A 16,874-nucleotide genomic window follows, 5' to 3' on the forward strand; every position below is an offset into this window, starting at 1 on the left:
AAATTAAAAAGCAGAATTAAAAAATAATGTAATCCATGTTTATCCACATCAGAGAGATGTCCAAAAACACCAAGAAGTTGTGTATAACTAGAAATTCCAGTCTTAGAAGTACATCTAAGAAACTCATGCATGTGCATCAGTGGATGTGTATAAGAATGTTTAACAATAGCAGTGTTTGTAATGGCAAACAAACTGTAAACAGCCTAATTGTTTGTTGACAGGAGAAGGGATAAATAAACTGTGATAACTTATATCACAAGTATGAAATATTATACAACAGTGAAGTGAAAATAAATGAACTATAGCTATAAGTAACAACGTGGATGAGTTTTATAAAGGTAATGATAGGTTAAAAAACCAGTCCCAGGGACTTCCCTGGCAGTCCAGTGGTTGAGACTCCACACTTCCAATGCAGGGGACGTGGGTTCGATCCCTTGTTGGAGAAGTAAGATTCCCACATGCCACAAGGTATGGCAAAAACAACAACAAAAAAACCAGTCCCAGATTCACAGGTGCTTATATTATACTTTATAACTTGCATTTTAGTTACTTTTAATCTTCTTTGTATATCAAATAATAAAAAAATCTGAAAAGCATTTTGGGCAAGACCAAAATCATTTAAATGTTATTTGATAAACGATTTTAAGGAATAAACGACACTGACATCATTGTGTATATTTTACTTTTAAAGTGAATCTTGCTGTTTATTAGGCTGGTGATAATGGAGAGCATTAATGTAAGGTGAAGGAAAAAACCGTAAGAAAGAAAAGCTCCTTAGTGGAGCTTCCAGTCCCCAGATAGGAGAAATATATGGGGCTTATAGCTAAGATGTTGATACATTTGATACTGAGGAGTCTTACTCAGACTCATGGCTTTGTGCTTCGGCTTTTGGCCATCATTGAAGCTACAGGTGTTAGGCCTTTTGACATTATGAATTCACATGGTGTTAAAGGATGAAAAATCCAGTTCAAAAATAATTTGTATGCTTTAAATAGGTCTGCTTTTCATGACCATGTGAAAGGTGCATCTGGTACTGACGAACTGGCATCTCCAGAATGCAGGAGATCTTTCTTTTTTGAGGCAACCAAATGACCATCAGCTTGATCTCTCTGGTGTCTGCTTTCTATGTGAAAATTTGCAGACTGGAGAAAAGAACTTTGAGCGCGTTGTAATAGCAGGAGATCCAGAATCTCAGGATTTGCCAAGCATGCTGCTAGATACTGTGGAAGAAATAAAGGTATAAAACATAAGACTTGCCTTCATGGAATTTTTAATTTAGCCAAGATCAGATAAACTTATGAAAATGTAATTAGCAGTACCAGGCAATTTAAACTACAAATTGATAGCACAGATAAATAAATCCCCTAACTGCTTAGAAAAGAAGAAAATATTTAGAACAGAGCAGTCAAAGAAGGCTTTGTTCACTAAGGGAGGATTAGAGGGGCCTTGAAAGACAGATGGGATCTAGATGGAGTGATAACACCAGCAAAGGCAAGGAGATGACCATGTGTGAGCTGCACTGGGTTCATTTGGCTGTATTGGAAGGTTTGTTTAAGGCAGTAGTAAGACTTGGGGAAAAATAGCTTTGAGACAGATTTTAAATGGTCTAGAGAGCAAGGACAGGGCATTTGGACTGCTGTTCTACTGGGAATGATTTATAGACTACATTTGGAATTTAAAGTTATTTGGTACTGATTTTAACAACGAATGCTCTTTTAAACAGTTTGTTAAGAAGGGGGAATAGTTTTGTTTTTTTTATAATATTTCTTTGTTCCTTACTTTTATAAGGTCAGCCTGACCTGGGTTGGCGTTGTTTGATTTGCCTTTAGTGTAGCCAAACAACTATGCATCCACAGGAGAGCTCTGAGTTGCCTTGATTTATGTGTAGAAAAAGCAACTATGTGAAAGTTCCTTCATATTTAAAGGAGCAGACTGGCTGTCTGTCATGTAAAGGGTCCTAGTGACCTCTGGAAGAAGAGTATTTGAAATGTATAATGATAAGAATGAAAGGAAATTTGTTTTTAATAGAAACAACACTCCAGATCCTCTTTGATGGTGGTACATAATTTTCTTGGCTACTTATCTGGAAATGAGGGTAATGTTGCATATGGTGGGAAATTGTTAGCTAGGTAAAATCATGCCTTCTGTATAGTGTGTCATAATATTAAAATTTACTTTTTAATATAAGTTAAAGTGGTATTCACTGACTTTTTCAAGTAGTTACTGGCATTTCCTCAGATGTCATCAACAGATGATTACAGCTCCCTTTCTGGTCTGAGTCCAAGCATCAGCTCAGGTGGCATAGTTTAGTGAGAAACTCCTACTGAGGCGTGCAGAGCTGTCTCCCTTTTGCTCTCAAGGTATCTTGTTACACTCCTTATCAACAATTGCTGAAGTGGATTGATTCTTTAACTTATAAAATATTCTAACTATAAATAAAAGAGTTTATTTCAACTTTCACAACAACAATAGAAATGTTAAAGTGTGTATGAAAAATGATAAACTTGTAGAAACCTACTGACTCAGTGAGTAACCTTTCAGCAGTTCTGGTTAATGAGATTTGAGATATGAGAGAACTTTCCTTAAAAAGAGACACACAAATGTTACCACTTACTTTTAGGGGGTTTCTGGCCTCTGCCCTAGTATGTGAAAATGGTGGAAATTCCATTTCACATACAAGTATATGGTTGCAATAGGCACAGTGTTCTGTAGCAATTGTCCTAATTCTCAAATTGCTGCTAGTTGAAAACACCAAATTTCTTTTTTTCTTTCTTTTATTTTTTTAACATCTTAATTGGACTATAATTGCTTTACAGTGGTGTGTTAGTTTCTGCTTTATAACAAAGTGAATCACCTATACATGTACATACATCCCCCTATCGCCTCCCTCTTGTGTCTCCCTTCCACCCTCCCTATCCCACCTCTCTAGGTGGACACAAAGCACGGAGCTGATCTCCCTGTGCTATGCGGCTCCTTCCCACTAGCTATTTGTTTTACGTTGGGTATTGTATGTATGTCCATGCCAATCTCTCACTTTGTCCCAGCTTACCCTTCCCCCTCCCTCCCCATGTCCTCAAGTCCATTCTCTAGTAGGTCTGCATCTTTATTTCCATCCTGCCCCTAGGTTCTTCATGACCTTTTTTTTTTTAAGATTCCATATATATGTGTTAGCATATGGTATTTATTTTTCTCTTTCTGACTTACTTCACTCTGTATGACAGACTCTAGGTCCATCCACCTCACTACAAATAACTCAATTTCGTTTCTTTTTATGGCTGAGTAATATTCCATTCTATCTATGTGCCACATCTTCTTTATCCATTCATCTGTCGATGGACACTTAAGTTGCTTCCATGTCCTGATATTGTTAATAGAGCTGCAGTGAACATTGTGATACATGATTCTTTTTGAATTATGGTTTTCTCAGGGTATATGCCCAGTAGTGGGATTGCTGGGTCGTATGGCAGTTCTATTTTTAGTTTTTTATGGAACCTCCATACTGTTCTCCATAGTGGCTGTATCAATTTACATTCCCAGCAACAGTGCAAGAGGGTTCCCTTTTCTCCACACCCTCTCCAGCATTTATTGTTTGTAGATTTTTTGATGATGGCCATTCTCACCAGTGTGAGATGATATCTCATTATAGTTTTGATTTGCATTTCTCTAATGATTAGTGATGTTGAGCATCCTGTCACGTGTTTGTTGGCAATCTGTATATCTTGTCTATTTGGTCTTCTGCACATTTTTGGATTGGGTTGTTTGTTTTTTTTGATACTAAGCTGCATGACCTGCTTGTAAATTTTGGAGATTAATCCTTTGTCAGTTGCTTCATGTGCAAATATTTTCTCCCATTCTGAGGGTTGTCTTTTCATCTTGTTTATGGTTTCCTTTGCTGTGCAAAAGCTTTTGAGTTTCATTAGGTCCCATTTTTTAATTTTTGTTTTTATTCCCATTTCTTTAGGAGGAAGGTCAAAAAGGATCTTGCTGTGATTTGTGTCATAGAATGTTCTGCCTATGTTTTCCTCTAAGTGTTTGATAGTGTCTGGCCTTACATTTAGGTCTTTCATCCATTTTGAGTTTATTTTTGTGTGTGGTATTAGGGAGTGTTCTAATTTCATTCTTTTACCTGTACCTGTCCAGTTTTCCCAGCACCACTTATTGAAGAGGCTGTCTTTTCTCCATTATATATTCTTCCCACCTTTATCAAAAATAAGGTGACCATATGTGTGTGGGTTTATCTCTGGGCTTTCTATCCTGTTCCATTGATCTATATTACTGTTTTTGTGCCAGTACCATACTGTCTTGATTACTGTAGCTTTGTAGTATAGTCTGAAGTCAGGGAGCCTGATTCCTCCAGCTCCGTTTTTCTTTCTCAAGATTGCTTTGGCTATTCGGGGTCTTTTGTGTTTCCAAACAAATTGTGAAATTTTTTGTTTTAGTTCTGTGAAAAATGCCACTGGTATTTTTTAATAGAGATTGCATTGAATCTGTAGATTGCTTTGGGTAGTATAATCGTTTTCACAATGTTGATTCTACCAATCCAAGAACATGGTCTATCTCTCCATCTGTTGGTATCATCTTTAATTTCTTTCTTCCATGTCTTATAGTTTTCTGCATACAGGTCTTCTGTCTCTTTAGGTAGGTTTATTCCTAGGTATTTTATTATTTTTGTTGCAGTGGTAAATGGGAGTGTTTCCTTAATTTCTCTTTCATATTTTTCATCTTTAGTGTATAGGAATGCAAGAGACTTCTGTGCATTAATTTTGTATCCCACTACTTTACCAAATTCATTGATTAGCTCTAGTAGTTTTCTGGTAGCATCTTTAGGATTCTCTATGTATAGTATCATGTCATCTGCAAACAGTGACAGCTTTACTTCTTCTTTTCCGGTTTGGATTCTTTTTATTTCTTCTGTGATTGCTGTGGTTAAAACTTCCAACACTATGTTGAATAATAGTGGTGAGAGTGGGCAACCTTGTGTTTTTCCAGATCTTAGTGGAAATGGTATCAGATTTCACCATTGAGGAGGATGTTGGCTGTGGGTTTGTCATATATGGCCTTTATTATGTTGAGTTAAATTCCCTCTAGGCCCATTTTCTGGAGGGTTTTTATCATAAATGGGTGTTGAATTTTGTCTAAAGGTTTTTCTGCATCTATTGAGATGATCATATGGTTCTTATTCTTCAATTTGTTAATATGGTATATCACATTCATTGATTTGGATGTATTGAAGAATCCTTGTATTCCTGGGATAAACCCCACTTGATCATGGTGTATGATCCTTTTAATGTGCTGTTGGATTCTGTTTGCTAGTATTTTGTTGAGGATTTTTGCATCTGTGTTCATCAGTGATATTGGCCTGTAGTTTTCTTTTCTTGTTACATCTTTGTCTGGTTTTGGCGTCAGGGGGATGGTGGCCTCGTAGAATGGGTTTGGGAGTGAACCTCCCTCTGCTATATTTTGGAAGAGTTTGAGAAGGATAGGTGTTAGCTCTTCACTAAATGTTTGATAAAATTCGCCTGTGAAACCATCTGGTCCTGGGCTTTTGTTTGTTGGAAGGTTTTTAATCACAGTCTCAATTTCAGTGCTTGTGATTGATCTGTTTATACTTTCTATTTCTTCCTGGTTTGGTCTCGGAAGGTTGTGCTTTTCTAATTATTTGTCCATTTCTTCCAGGTTGTCCATTTTATTGGCATAGAGTTGCTTGTAGTAATCTCTCATGATCCTTTGTATTTCTACAGTGTCAGTTATTCTCCTTTTTCATTTCTTATTCTATTGATGAGAGGCTTCTCCCTTTTTGTCTTGATGTATCTGGCTAATGGTTTATCAATTTTCTTTATCTTCTCAAAGAACCAGCTTTTTTTTTTTTTTTTTTTTTTTTTTGCGATATGCGGGCTTCCCACTGTTGTGGCTTCTCCCGTTGCGGAGCACAGGCTCCGGATGCGCAGGCTCAGCGGCTATGGCTCCCGGGCCCAGTCGCTCTGCGGCATGTGGGATCTTCCCGGACCGGGGCACGAACCTGTGTCCCCTGCATCGGCAGGCGGACTCTCAACAACTGCGCCACCAGGGAAGCCCCCAGCTTTTAGTTTTATTGATCTTTTGCTATTGTTTCCTTCATTTCTTTTAAATTTATTTCTGATCTGATCTTTATGATTTCTTTCCTTCTGTTAACTTTGGGGTTTCTTTGTTTTTCTTTCTCTAATTGCTTTAGGTATGAGGTTAGGTTGTTTATTTGAGATGTTTCTTGTTTCTTGAGGTTGGCTTGTATAGCTATAAACTTCCCTCTTAGAACTGCTTTTTCTGCATCCCATAGGTTTTGGGTGATCGTATTTTCATTGTCATTTGTTTCTAGGTATTTTCTGATTTCCTCTTTGATTTCTTCAGTGTTCTCTTGGTTATTAAGTAGTGTATTGTGTAGCCTCCATGTGTTTGTATTTTTTACAGATTTTTTCCTGTAATTGTTATCTAGTCTCATAGCGCTGTGGTCGGAAAAGATACTTCATACAATTTCAGTTTTCTTAAATTTACCAAGGATTGATTTGTGACCCAGGATATCATCTATCATGGAGAACGTTCCATGAGCACTTGAGAAGAAAGTGTATTCTGTTCTTTCTGGATGGAATGCCCTATAAATATCAATGAAGTCCCTCCTGTTTAATGTACCATTTAAAGCTTGTGTTTCCTTATTTATTTTCATTTTGCATGATCTGTCCATTGATGAAAGTGGAGTGTTAAAGTACCGTACTGTGATTGTGTTACTGTTGATTTCCCCTTTTATGGCTGTTAGCATTTGCCTTATGTATTGAGGTGTTCCTCTGTTGGGTGCATAAATATTTACAATTGTTATATCTTGGATTGATTCCTTGATCATTATGTAGCGTCCTTCTTTGTCTCTTGTAATAGTCTTTGTTTTAAAGTCTTTTTTGTCTTATATGAGAATTGCTACTTCAGCTTTCTTTTGATTTCCGTTTTCATGGAATATACTTTTCCATCCCCTCACTTTCTGTCTGTATGTGTCCGTAGGTCTGAAGTGGGTCTCTTGTAGACAGCATATATACGGGTCTTGTTTTTGTATCCATTCAGCTGGTCTATGTCTTTTTGTTGGAGTATTTAATCCATTTACATTTAAGGTAATTTTCGATATGTATGTTCCTATTACCATTTTCTTAATTGTTTTTGGTTTGTTTTTGTAGGTCTTTTCCTTCTCTTGTGTTTTCTGCCTAGAGAAGTTCCTTTAGCATTTGTTGTGAAGCTGGTTCGGTGGTGCTGAATTCTCTTTGTTTTTGCTTGTATGTAAAGGTTTTAATTTCTCCGTCAAATCTGAATGAGATCCTTGCTGGGTAGAGTAATCTTGTTTGTAGGTTTTTCCCTTTCATCACTTTAAATATGTCCTGCCACAGCCTTCTGGCTTGCAGAGATTCTGCTGAAAGATCAGCTGTTAACCTTTTGGGGATTCCCTTGTATGTTATTTGTTGGTTTTCCCTTGCTGCTTTTAATAATTTTTGTTTGCATTTAATTTTTGATAGTTTGATTAATATGTGTCTTGGCGTGTTTCTCCTTGGATTTATCCTGTATGGGACTCTCTGTGCTTCCTGGACTTGATCAACTATTTCCTTTCCCATATTAGGGAAGTTTTCAACTAAAATCTCTTCAGATATCTTCTCAGTCCCTTTCTTTTGCTCTTCTTCTTCTTGGACCCCTATAATTTGAATGTTGGTGTGTTCAGTGTCATCTCAGAGGTCTCTGAGACCGTCTTCCATTCTTTTCATTCTTTTTTCTTTATTCTGCTCTGCAGTAGTTATTTCCACTATTTTATCTTCCAGGTCACTTATCTGTTCTTCTGCCTCAGTTTTTCTGCTATTGATTCCTTGTAGAGATTTTTCATTTCATTTATTGTGGTGTTCATCATTGTTTGCGCTTTAATTCTTATAGGTCCTTTTAAAATGTTTCTTGAATTTTCTGCATTCTGTTTCCAAGATTTTGGATCATCTTTACTCTCATTTTCTGAATTCTTTTTCAGGTAGACTGCCTATTTCCTCTTCATTTGTTTGGTCTGGTGGGTTTTTACCTTGCTCCTTTATCTGCTGTGTATTTCTCTGTCTTCTCATTTTGCTTAACTTACTGTGTTTGGGGTCTCCTTTTTGCAGGCTGCAGGTTGTAGTTCCCATTGTTTTTGGTGTCTGCTGCCAGTGGCTAAGGTTGGTTCAGTGGGTTGTGTAGGCTTCCTGGTGGAGGGGACTGGTGCCTGTGTTCTGGTGGTTGAGGCTGGATCTTGTCTTTCTGGTGGGCAGGACCACGTCTGGTGGTGTGTTTTGGGGTGTCTGTGACCTTATTATGATTTTAGGCAGCCTCTCTGCTAATGTGTAGGGTTGTGTTCCTGTCTTGCTAGTTGTTTGGCATAGGGTGTCCAGCACTGTAGCTTGCTGGTCGTTGAGTGGAGCTGGGTGTTGGCGTTGAGATGGAGATCTCTGGTAGATTTTCGCTCTTTGATATTATGTGGAGCTGGGAGGTCTCTGGTGGACCAGTGTCCTGAACTTGGCTCTCCCACTTCAGAGGCACAGGCCTGATGCCCGACCAGAGCACCAGGACCCTGTCATCCACAAGGCTCAAAATAAAAGGAAGAAAAGAAAGAAAGAAAGAATGAAAAAGAAATAAAATAAAGTCATTAAAATAAAAAATAATAAAAATTAGAAAAATTTACAAGGTAATTTAAAAAGAAAGAAAGAAAGAAAGAGCAACCAAACCAAAAAGCAAATCCACCAATGATAAGAAGTACTGAAAACTATACTAAAAAAAATTAAGAGAAAACGGACAGACAGAACCCCAGGACAAATGGTAAAAGCAAAGCTATACAGACAAAATCACACACAGAAGCACATACATACATAAGCACAAAAAGAGAAAAAGGAAAAATATGTATATATCGTTGTTCCCAAAGTCCACTGCCTCAATTTGGGATGATTCTTTGTCTATTCAGGTATTCCACAGATGCAGGGTACATCAAGTTGATTGTTGAGATTTAATCCGCTGCTCCTGAGGCTGCTGGGAGAGATTTCCCTTTCTCTTCTTTGTTGGCACAGCTCCCGGGGCTCAGCTTTGGATTTGGACCTGCCTCTGCGTGTAGGTCGCCTGAGGGCGTCTGTTTCCCAGCTCAGACAGGGCAGGGTCAACGTATCAGCTGATTCGGGGGCTCTGGCTCACTCAGGCTGGGAGGAGGGACGGTACGGAATGCTGGGCGAGCCTGCGGCAGCAGAGGCCAGAGTGACGTTGCAACAGCGTGAGGCGCGCCGTGTGTTCTCCCGGGGAAGTTGTCCCTGGATCACGGGACCCTGGCAGTGGCGGGCTGCACGGGTTCCCCTGAAGGGAGGTGTGGATAGTGACCTGTGCTTGCACACAGGCTTCTTGGTGCCCGCAGTAGCAGCCTTAGCATTTCATGCCTGTCTCTGGGGTCTGCTCTGATAGCCACGGCTCGCACCCGTCTCTGGAGCTCGTTCAGGTGGTGCTCTGAATCCCCTCTTCTCGTGCACCACAAAACAATGGTCTCTTGCCTCTTCGGCAGCTCCAGACTTTTTCCCGGACTCCCTCCCTGCTAGCTGTGGCTCAGTAGCCCCCTTCAGGCTGTGACCACGCAGCCAACTCCAGTCCTCTCCCTGGGATCCAACCTCTGAAGCTGGAGTCTCAGCTCCCAGCCCCCAACCGCCCCAGCAGGTGAGCAGGCAAGCCTCTGGGGCTGGTGAGTGCTGGTTGGCACCGATCCTTTGTGCGGGAATCTCTACGCTTTGCCCTCCGCACCCCTGTTGCTGTGGTCTCCTCTGTGGCTCTGAAGCTTTACCCCCCACCACCCCGTCTCCCTCTCCGCCAGTGAAGGGCCTTCCTAGTGTGTGGAAACCTTTCCTCCTTCACAGCTCCCTCCCACTGGTGCAGGTCTCGTCTCTATTCTTTTGTCTCTGTTTTTTCTTTTTTCTTTTGCCCTACCCAGGTATGTGGGGAGTTTCTTGCCTTTGGGGAGGTCTGAGTTCTTCTGCCCGCATTCAGTAGGTGTTCTGGAGGAGTTGTTCCACATGTAGATGTATTTCTGATGTATTTGTGGGGAGGAAGGTGATCTCCATGTCTTACTCTTCTGCCATCTTGAAACTCTCCCAAATTTCTTTCTTAAGTGTCTGTTTTTACTGGATTTTTAGCCAGTACTCAGTTTAGTGAGCCAACATTTCATCAAATCGCTTTAGTTAATAGACTCCAGGTAAAAGTAAATGAACTTTAAAAAAGGATAGCATTTGCAACTGCCTGTTTCCACTTATTTATATGAGGTACCTAGAGTAATCAAATTCATAGAAAAAGTAGCATGGTGGGGACTTCCCTGGTAGTCCAATGGTTAAGGCTCTGCACTTCCACTGCAGTGGGCATGGATTCGATCCCTGGTCAGGGAACTAAAATTCTACATGACATGCCCCAAAAAACACGCCCCCCTGCCCCCCCCCCCCCCCGCAAAAAAAAAACTAACCCAAAACAGAAAGCAAGCAAACAAACCAGAAAGGAGCATGGTGGTTGTTGCCTTGGGGTGGAGTGGGGTATTTTTGTTTAATGGGTATAGAGTTTCAGTTGAAGGATGAGAAGATTTCTATAGATTGGTTGCATAAGTAAACTGTACAGTTAAAAATGGTCAAGAGTGTACATTTTATGTTATATGTATCTTACCATAATTAAAAAAAATGAAAAAGAGGGGAAAAAGATAACACCTGCAATAATGTTAAAAAACATCAAATTCCTAGGAGTGAATCTGTCAAAGGATTTACAAGGCCTCTGTGCTAAAATCTACAAAACATTATTAAGAGAAATTAATGAAGACCTAAATAGAGGAATATGCTATGTGTGTGTGGGGCTCAATATTTTAAAATTTCAAGTCTCCTCAAATTAACCTACATTATCAATGCAATCTGTAACAAAATCCCAGTGCTTGATTTTTGTTGTTGCTGTTGCTGTTGTTTTTTCTGGTTTTGTGGAACTCAAGCTGACTTTAAAATTCATATGGAAATGTGAAAGGCTAAGAATAGCGAAGTCAGTCATGAAGAACAGAATTGGAGTACTTCCACTGGCAGATACCAAGACTTATTATAAAACTATATCAATTAAGGCAGAGCTTAGCCTATTGTGGTTCTTGGACTGGCAGCATCAGCATCACCTGGGAGCTTGTTAGAAATGGAATTTCTCCGGCTCCACTTCACACCCTGTTCAATCAGAATCTCTGGGGTTGGGGCCAAGGAGTCTGTGTTTTAACAGTCTCTCTAGATTATTCTTATGCACTTGAAAGTTTGAGAAACACTGAATTAAGACATTTTGTCACGAGGAAATACAGACTAACTAGTGGAACAGATAGAGAGTCCAAAAACAGAGCCATACATACACAGTTCATCTGACTTACGTCACATCTGGCGTTGCAGTGCAGTGGGGAAAGGGTAGGCTTTTCAATACATGCTAGTAGATGATTTGTATCCATATGGAAAGAAGCTACCTTAACCCCTGTATCATACTAGATATACAAAAAATCAATTCCACATTGAATACGCCAAAGTAGAAAGCAAAACTGTAAAGTTTTTAGAGGAAAACTACAGGAGCACATCTTTGAGACCTTAGGACGATCAAAAAGGACAATAAAGCTCTAACCATAAAACAAAAATGATAAACTGGATGACTAGTAATATTAAACACTATAAATTTCAAAAGATACTGTTAATATTTGTAAAGCAGTTAGACCAGTGCCTTGCCAGAACAAGTATGTGTTGTGTTTTGTCAAATAAGAAGATGAATATGTTTTCCTCTTCCAACAAAAAGACAGGGAGGCTTGTGTTCAGAAAATATAAAGAATATTTAACAAATTATCAAGAAAAAATTTTTTTAATTTATTTATTTTTGGCAGCATTGGGTCTTCGTTGCTGCGTGTGGGCTTTTTCTAGTTGCGGTGAGCAGGGGCTACTCTTCGTTGCCGTGCATGGGCTTCTCATTGCGGTAGCTTCTCTTGATGCGGAGCATGGGCTCTAGGTGCGCGGGCTTCAGTAGTTGTGGTACCTGGCCTTCGGTAGTTGTGGCTCGTGGGCTCTAGAGCGCAGGCTCAGTAGTTGTGGCACAAGGCTTAGTTGCTCCATGGCATGTGGGATCTTCCCAGACCAAGGCTCAAACTCGTGTCCCCTGCATTGGCAGGTGGATTCTTAACCACTGTGCCACCAGGGAAGCCCAAGAATATTTTTGACAACCCAATAGAAAACAGCAGGCAAAGGACTTCAATAGGGACTTAAAAGAGAGGCATTAAAATGGTCATTAACATATTAAAAGGTGCACAACTTTATTAACCAGTAGAGAAATGCAAATTTGTTAGAGAAGTGAAAATTAACCATAATGGAATACTACTAAATACCCACCAGAATAGTTAAAATGTAAAAAATAGACAATATTGAGTGTTGCAGGGTTGTGAAGTAACAAGGACTCTAATGTTTCTAATAAGAGTGTAAAGTGGAAAACCTTTTAGAAGATTGGGTGTATTCCTGAAAGCTGAATACTCTGACCTAGCAGTTTCACTCGTAAGTATATGTCCAGCAGAAATACTTGTACATGTTCACCTCAACTGATGGCACAATCTGATAGCACATCTAGAATGTTCATAGCAGATTTGTAATAGCCCCAGATTGGAAACTACCTAAATGCCCATTAGCAGGATAATGGTTAAATAAATTGTATATTGCAGTGAAATATTATTCAGCAATAAAATGAACATTCTTCAACTATGTAGAGCATTAAAGCATATATATCCTGTTTAATTTTCTTTTTCTTTACCTAATGTCTCATATTCTGACTGATTTTTACCTTGTGGGCAGCAGTGTTTTGTAATATATATTAGACACAGCCTATCTGCAGTTACCTCCTTTTAGAAAGACTTTCCCAAGTCAGTATATCTCCCAGCCAAACAAATATAAGATAAATGCATTCTTCAGTGATATCATTATCCAGTCAGTTCCTTCTTTAAAGCTTTTCAAATGTCTGTTTTTCGGATTGCATTTTACTTTCAGCGTTTAGTGAGAATGTTTTGCTTGAGCTTCACATAAAAGTCTCAAACTCTTGTTCTCATGCCAGCATAGAAAACAGTCTGAGTTGGTAGTTTTCCGAGGAAAATATCTCCCCGCTTTGGTATGCAAACCTTTTAAAGCTGGGCTTTAACTGACAAGCCCACGGCCTGTGCTGGCCCATGTGCCATGATGTTATTGGTGTAAAGTGACCGTGTGGCTGGGGACTGTGGGGGAGGACAGAGTTTTCCTCCACGCTCTTAGGGTTCCAGACTGGGTCTGAAAATTAAACTGACAAAGACAGATTAACAGGAAAAAAGGGCACACATTTACTTAATAGAGATTTTGTGTGACACAGGAGCCTTCATAAGGAAATGAAGACCTGATGAAACAGTTCAACCTGAGTATTTTTGTGCTAGGTTTGATGAAGTGCGGGCAGTCGTGGAGGAGTATGATAGTTCAAAGGTAAGGGTAGTACACTGGGAGAAATTTAGTAAGGCCTGCTTGTTGGGATTCTTCTCAGGGTCCCTTTTTCTTCAGAGATAAGGATGCACCTTTCCTCTGGGTATAGGGAAGGCACCTCTCATATGAGAGCTTTATGACCTGTTTCAGGAGAAAAGGGCAGTGGGAAGGTCGGAGTGATATTCCTGCTTCAGCTGTTTTCTCAGACTCCTTCAGCTTAAGATGCTCAGTATGCCCAGGTACCATATTTTGGGGGTAGCTGATGGTTAGGGCCATCACCTGTGCCCACTCTGGATGCTGCATTCCTGCTGAGGGTGAGAGAAGGCATTACAGGAGGAGAAATCCCGGAGGGGACCACATGTGCTTTTTAGCAGGTACTCTCAGAGTCTAGTTAAGTGTTAACCTATTCATGCTTATTTAATCCTCACAAGTTTGTGAGAGATGGGAGTTACTACTCCTATTTTAGAGAGGAGGAAAATGAGATCCTAAGAGGTCAGGTGGCTTCCCAAGGTCACCCAGCTAATCACCTGACTTGGTGGAGCTGGGATTCTGATCAAGCTCTGGCTGACTTGGAGATTATCCCCACTGTTCTACAGAGCCATTTCCTCAGTGCTCTTCCATCCTGTCATGAGGTTACCGAGACAGTCCCTTTAATAAAATGAACAGAAAACAGGCGACCCACTGTAGGTAGTAGAATCAGTGTGCAGATTTACTTATTTCATGTCTTCTGTTTCATCATGTATATATTTATAGTGCCATATAACTGTATTCCAAGGAGATAAAAATATTTTAATTTGCAAACTTAGTTATAGAAGAATTAGGTTACTTAATAGTCATTGCATTAGAATGTAAGTTCTCTGAGGGCAGGGACCTTGTCTGTCTTGCTCGCTACTTTGTCCCTGGGGCCTTGTGCACACTGCCTTGTACAAAGTAGGTGCTCAAGTGAATTAATGAATGAACACATTTCAGTAAGAATTTATTCTTCTGATTCTCCTTCTCCATTATTTGCATATTCTCTGTTTACTCCTCTTCTTCCACTTCCCTTTAATAGAGCAGTTTCCTAAAGTTCTCTACTGAGTCCTCTTCTTACATTACTCTACAGTGTTTCCTGGGTACTGTCATCTACTTCCTTGGAGAAAGTGTTAAGAAAACAATGTAAATGTGTTCTGCGGCTGTAAAAAAGTGAAATCTTGCCATTTGCGGCAACATGGATGGATCTAGAGGGTATTTTGCTAACTGAAATAAGTCAGACAGAGAAAGATTGCATGATCTTATATGGTGAATCTAAAAAACAAAACAAGCAAATAAACAAAACAAGATGTAAACAGACTCACAGATTCAGAGAAGAAACAGGTGGTTGCCAGAAAGTGAGGTGGGGTGGGCGAAATAGGTAAAGGGGATTAAGAGTTACAAACATCCAGTTATAGAATAAAATAAGTCATGGGGATATATTGATAATATACAACATGAGGAATATGGTCAATAATATTGTAATAACTTTGTATGGGAAAAGATGGTTACTGGACTTATTGTGGTGATCACTTTATAATGTATGCAAATATCAAATCATTATGTAGTACTCTTTTTTTTAAATAACTTTTTTATTTTTGGCTGTGTTGGGTCTTCACTGCTGTGCATGGGCTTTCTCTAGATGCGGGGAGCAGGGGCTCCTTGCAGTGCGTGAGCTTCTCATTGCAGTGGCGTCTCTTGTTGTGGAGCACGGGCTCTAGGCACGTGGGTTCAGTAGTTGTGGCTTGCGGGCTCTAGAGCGCAGGCTCAGTAGTTGTGGCACATGGGCTCTAGAGCGCAGGCTCAGTAGTTGTGGCGCACGGGCTTAGTTGCTCCGCGGCATGTGGGATCTTCCCAGACCAGGGCTCAAACCCGTGTCCCCTGCATTGGCAGGCAGATTCTTAACCACTGCGCCACCAGGGAAGCCCTGTAGTACTCTTGAAACTGACATAATATTGTATGTCAACTATATTTCAGTTACAAAATGAAAATGGTTGAAGCTCATGCATCCAGTGCAATTTCCAAAAAAAAAAAAAAAAAAGATGTTGTTTTGGGGATCGAGACCAAGTATTAGAATCAGCTTTTGCTCCTAATGAAGGTGTGACATTGAGCAAGTGATCTAACCTGTTGGTGCTTCAGTCTCCTTTTTATTGTAAGAAAGTTGGCAAAGATTTGGAGTTGAAAATTCACATACCTATAGGGGCCAGGTAGGTAATAGAAATGATGGAAGTGAGCTGGGCACGGTACAGTAAGGCATTGCAGGGACGGTGATATAGTTTATGTATACTCCATTGAAGAACTTCTTGCTAACTTTTAATGAGATTTTGGAGTTACAAGGGAATTTGACCAAAAACGAATACTTGTATTAGCTTAGCCTACTAGTTCTTAAATTTGGCTATGTCTTAGAATTACCTGGGGAGTTTTTAAAAAACACCGATGCCCAGATTCTGCTCTCAGAGATCTGATTTAGTTTTAAAATACCAAAAGCTTCTCCTGCTAGTGCGCAGCTAGGTTTTGAATGATTAATTGGACGCTAATTAACTAGGATGTTTTTTATACCTGACTTTTAGAAATAAGCAGATAATCAAGGATGTAGTCAGCTTTCAGACGAATAAACCTTTTGCCTTTCTGCGAAGCAATCTTCACTGAAAGTTATTATATCACTCAGGGACAGCATTGGTTTCCGTGTCACCAGCAAAGAGCTTAAGTTGTGTTCATTATACCAGTCAGTCCCTATTGTCTCATAATACATTTTGCCCCTGTTTTCACACACCCAAAACTTTCCCTTTTTCCCCACTACATTTGTGGTCATATTCAGTGGTTTCTACTGCACTCTGTGAACTGATGGTTGGTCACAGCTTTCTCTGGGGCTAGGATTCAGTATGTGCATATTCAGAGTTTTCTTATGAGCCAGTCTTTCTTAAGATGCCCTCTCTAGGATAGCATTTTAACTAACATTAGAGACTCCCTACCCTAACCAAGACTAGAAAGCATTCTCAAAAATTTTAGAGCGGTTTTCTTAAAGTTTGATTTGCATTTCCATCAGTGGATTAGGATATTTAAGTGAAAGGTACCAGATTTCTAATTATTTGTTTTTGTTTGTGAGTTTGGATGATTTTTAAAAATGTATTTCAAATTTGAGAAGATGGCATTTATTTTTTGTAGTTTATTTTCTCACATTTTTAAATAACTCGTGAGATAAAAAGATTTATTAATTTATGGTATGATACATTCTGCTTACCTTTTTGATTATATGGAAATATTCTGATTCATTCCTTAAGGAATTTATTCAGTAGAACAGGTCAACTAGGTTAAGTAATGACTCTGCTCAGATGAATACATTCTTCATAA

At 39.5% G+C, this 16,874-nt stretch overlaps 1 protein-coding gene across 1 annotated transcript in view; it reads left to right on the top strand.

The window, feature by feature from the left end:
• The window catches only part of TTC27 (tetratricopeptide repeat domain 27), a 173,112-nt gene that overhangs the window by 59,428 nt on the left and 96,810 nt on the right, over positions 1-16,874 (top strand). The gene's annotated exons all lie outside the window — the stretch shown is intronic.

Source organism: Grampus griseus (assembly GCF_964374135.1).
Source record: "Grampus griseus genome assembly, chromosome: 15".
Classification (NCBI taxonomy): domain Eukaryota; kingdom Metazoa; phylum Chordata; class Mammalia; order Artiodactyla; family Delphinidae; genus Grampus; species Grampus griseus.